The sequence below is a fragment of the Quercus lobata genome, unplaced genomic scaffold, assembly GCF_001633185.2.
Source record: "Quercus lobata isolate SW786 unplaced genomic scaffold, ValleyOak3.0 Primary Assembly Scq3eQI_228, whole genome shotgun sequence".
In the NCBI taxonomy this organism is placed as follows: Eukaryota; Viridiplantae; Streptophyta; class Magnoliopsida; order Fagales; family Fagaceae; genus Quercus; species Quercus lobata.
Window position 1 is genome coordinate 1 of NW_022154821.1, and position 5138 is coordinate 5138.

Genomic DNA, 5138 nt, shown 5'->3' on the forward strand with positions numbered 1-5138 from the left:
TTAAATGTCACGCTTTAATTAGTTTAGGGACTAAAAGTGGTAAAATGAAAATGTAGGGACCAAAATAGAAATGACCCCAAAATGTAGGGACTAAAAATACATTTACTTTGAAAATCAAAATATCCATAATATTGAAGTGTTGTGTTCATAATCATAGTCGAATTGTTTTTATTTATAATTATTTTTTAACCTTATAATAAGAGACCAAGTATCTGGTGTCTTGCCAGAATTAGTGATTCAAGCTGTCTTATGTGGCAATTTAGTGGAATCATATGCTCATTTTAAGTGCCCTGCAGCAAGGCCATATGGCATGCCTGCAGCTGGGTTTTAAGATCTGGCACCCTTCAAATATTATTAAGCTCGTTCTAAATCCACCCATTCAGTTTCTGCCAGGTGATCAGCACTCAACAGCATAGGGAAGTGAATGAGATATGCTCCTTGCAAATGACATTCACTTTAATTGGATTCTATTTGGAATTTAAGAAACCATATTGTTCACAATGGGGGTGAGGTTAACATCATGGCTACCATCTGTGCCATCGAAAATAGAGTGAAAGAGTATTTGCTAGCTTTAGCTCATGAGGATGACATAGCTTAGAGTGAAGAAATGATTTCCTAGAAGCCCCCTCCTAGGAGTATGATAAATTTAAATGTGGATGCTGCTATTTTCGAATGACTTTACTACTTTGGCTGTGGTGACTAGGATGATTTTGGTGAGATGCTGAAGGTTTGGGCTATGTGCTCCAATCCAGGCTAAAGCACTTGCAATACTCAGGGCTTTACATATAGCCAGTTGAGAAAATTGGCTGCACATTGTTATAAAGGGAGATGAAAACCATGCTTTGATTCTCTGGCTGTGGAAGGCATTCAAGCTGACTAGTCTAATTAAACTGTTATTGGTAATATCTTAGAACTTAGTAATTCTTTTAATTGTTGCAGCTTTTACTGGATTAGGAGAATATTCAACTCTGTAGCTGATGTTACTACAAAACTAGCTATTAATCTTAGGAGTTCTTTTTGTTTGGAATAAGAATGATATTCCTGCTCATAGCTATACCTACACTCAATGGTGGAACCTCCTTTACTTTCTCAATAATAAAGTCTTTTACGTTTGTATTGGTTGGAAAATATTGTTCAGTTCCATACTTCCATACCATCTTGGATGTGTGTAGGTCTGATTGCTTCCTTGTGGTTCTGTAGTACTACAACAAAAGTGGACTACGGTGACGAAACCTTTCGTCACAATATGTTCTTATTTCGTCACCGAATACATATGGTGACAAAATGGTGACGAAACAGCATTCGTCACCTAAGCTCTGTCACAGAATGTATTGGTGACGAAAATGTTTCGTCACCAATAAAAAAATGATAGGTGACGAAATTTTTTTGTCACCAATAAAAAATGATAGGTGACAAAAGTTTTTCGTCACCTAATGTTTTCATCACTAAACCTTATTTTCAGTGATGGAATATTTAGTCACCAAATGTTTTTTTTTTTTCCAATTTCAATAGATTAAGTGATGAAGTTTTGCGTCACCGATTTTTTTTTTTTTTTAATTTCAATAGATCACGTGACGAATTATTTGTCATCACAAAGTAATTACAACCATTTATATACAAATGATGTCTTAGCTTCCAAACTTTACAAAAAATTATTTGAGTTCAAGTAGTCCCACAAAAGCTATCTTTTTGCCACCAATCCCATATCTGCACAAGTATAAAGGAAAATACATCAATAACAAACTAGACTACAAACCTATATCTTTGACAAGATGTACTACAACAAAAAAAGATTATTATTAGTAAGACAATGTAGAAAAAGTTCACAGAATACCAAATAACAAACTAGACAAAATATTCAAAATGCAACATCATATGAAGCCAAACTATCAAAGAAAGAAGACCCACAACATTCTCATCAAATAAAAACTAAACCCACATTACAAACCATGGAGAAATAAAAAAGAATGCAGAAAAAATCCCAATTTAAAATAAAACAAATAAAGTGAAATCCAAAACAAAAACCCAGCCACTATCATAAACACAAACCTAACCACCACAACGAATAAAAAATCTAGCCAACACTATTAAAAAAAAAAAAAAAAAAAAACTAGCCACCACCATTAAACAAAAACCACATCCACCACCATAAACAAAAAACCCACCACCACCATTAAACAAAAAACACAGCCACTACTATTAACACAAAAACTCAGTCACTACTATAAACAAAAAACCCAACCATCACAATTAACAAAAAACTCAGCCACCACAATAAACAAAAAAACCCACCACCACTATTAAACAAAAAAACCCAGCCACCACCATTAACACAAAAACCTAGCCACTACCATAAATAAAAAAACCCAATCACCATCATTAAACAAAAAGCATAACCACTACCATTAACACAAAAACCACCACCACCATTAAACAAAAAGCACAGCCACCACCATTAACACAAAAACTCAACCACTACCATAAACAAAAAACCCACCACCACCACCACCATTAAACAAAAAACACAGCCACCACCATTAACACAAAAACTCAGCCACTGCCATAAACAAAAAACCCAACCATCACAATAAACAAAAAAACCCACCACTAACATTAAACAAAAAACCTCAGCCACCACCATAAATAAAAAACCCACCACCACCATTAAACAAAAAACACAGTCACCACCATTAACACAAAAACACAGTCACTACCATAAACAAAAAACCCAGCCATCACAATAAACAAATAACCCACCACCAGCATTCAACAAAAAACCCAATCACCACCATAAACACAAAAACCCAACCACACAATAAACAAAAATCCAGCCACCATCATTAACACAAAACCCACCACCACCACAAACAAAAAACCCACCACCACTATTAAACAATATAGCAACATATACCATATACAAGCCCCAATACTAATGCTTTTAGGCAGGAAAATAAAACACTAACCAAGGTGTGTTCTATGGGACAAATTAACAAGAGAGACAGTAGCTTCAATGATTACACTAAGGCAAATCAAACAAGCAAGTCTAGAAAGATGAAACCTACGCATGTGAATCTACAAGAAACCAACAAAAGCTTCACTATTTTTAGGGTTAAAAAAAAAAAGATAAATCAACGTACTAAATTATAGTATTAAGTGCGCTAATAACAAAAAAAAAGGTAAATCAACTTACTAAATTATAGTATTAAATGCGCTAATCAAATTCAGATAAGTGCATCTTACTGCCAAATAAAAACAAAATTATATGTGAACGCACAAAATAGGTTCTCACAAAACCAAACACAAAAGGGCATGTTAAGGACACAATTGATAGTGAATAACCCATGATCTTCGTATGTTTATAAACATCATGCTATTCTAAATTAAGTAAAAGGTAATGAGAAAAACTAAGTACAATAAGGCCATGTAAACATCTCGCTATTCTAAATTAAGTACAAGGCAATGAGAAAAATTAAGTACAATAAGGCCAAACATAATAGGGATATCAACTTACATTTGATTGTTTCGGACTTACAGGCCTAAAGGGTTTGCTAAGAATCACCCTTCAATTCATCTGAATCTGAACCACTAGCATTATAACCTACCATATACCAACATATGAACTTTTAATTAGAAGAACAACAACTGAGAAAAAAAAAAAAGTAGATGTAAATTCAGACGACGTGTATGCAGCATTGGCACAGAGCTCATCTTAAAAGCAGGCAACATTCAAAAGACGAGTAAATTACCAATCAAAAAAACAAATGAATTAAAATGAAACAGCCACAAGACTTTTCCACAACAAGCAGTGCAAACAACATAATAAGAAAGGTGAACAATACAAGGCCTAAGGAAAAAAGCTGTGCATACCACAAACTTATCAATTCAGTACTTTCAAGAAAGAGGCCTAGAATAATGCAAGGATTATAATATCATATGTTATATACCCTCCCCTTATGCTCTCACTACACTTTAAACAGATTAAATTTATTAAGTTAATTTAAATTTACATAAAGCCCTATTGCCAAAGTTCCAATACGATTAAATTACTATTTACATGAAAATTGTATTATTAAAAGTTTGGAAAATCTGAAAAGAAATTAAACCTATTTATTTAAATAGGTTTGCTCATCTCCCACAATTTATAGTTTTAATAAAATGAATTGATCTTATTTTAGATATGAATTTTAATTAATCTGTGCACGACTAGTGAAATTATATATCCAAACACCTTATAAATAAATAAGAACAAACTATTATATAGATTTTTATTTTAAAAAAAAAAAGCGTACAATACAATCTCCAAATACCAAGGTTTTTGCTAATTCATGATAACTCAATATATTAAACACATACACGTATACAACACTACAAAATATTATGGATCCATAGAGCAAATAATTACTATTCATTTATAGAAATTGTTGGGCAATCAATCAGAAGGCATTTATTGCTATTACTATGCAAAGACTTCAAAAATAATCCCAAAATCCATACTTTAAAATGGCACACACAGAAAATCAGATCTGATATTTAACTTCATAAACTTTTGCAGAGAGAGGATCGATGAGAGAGAGAGCTTACCAGTCTTTTTGGGAGAGGCTAAGAGGCGTGGGTCTGTCTATGGGAGGAGAAAGAGAGAGTAATAGTGTTTTGTTCACACAAACAAAGAAAGGTAAACCTTAGCTACAATTCTTAGACGTTATTCCTCATATACCTCACTTAAGATTTTATTACGTGGCTTTTTTCTCATGAATAAAAGTTTATTTTTAAAATTAAGTAGCCACATAGAAAAATTATAAGAGAGAAACTTAAGCAACAATACTATACAGGAATTTTATCCAATAAAATATAATGAAAAAAAAAAAAAAAAAAACCTAAAAAATTTAGAGCCCGCCTAAAAATTGGTCACCGCGCAAAAAGAAATCAAAAAAATTCACTACATGCTATTCACTACTCAAAAGAAAAAACTGAACTTCTACTTTCAGTTTACAAAGTGTGTGCTTCACTGCTTTACTAGTCTGCTAGTCCTATTTGTGTACACAACAAATGAATGAGAGCCACACCTTTGTTTTTGAGTTTTTAATATAGAATGAATGAGAGCCACGTAATTTTGATATTTTTTAAGCCTTTACTTTTAG

General features: G+C 32.8%; 1 long non-coding RNA gene across 1 annotated transcript; it reads right to left on the bottom strand.

Annotated features, from left to right (window-relative positions):
* Window positions 1-1574: 1574 nt before the first annotated feature.
* Window positions 1575-4864, bottom strand: LOC115973446. Its single transcript, XR_004087719.1, has 3 exons — window positions 4582-4864; window positions 3512-3598; window positions 1575-1707 (listed from the first exon to the last, which is right to left on the bottom strand). It is a non-coding gene; the product is annotated as an uncharacterized LOC115973446 (long non-coding RNA).
* Window positions 4865-5138: the final 274 nt, after the last annotated feature.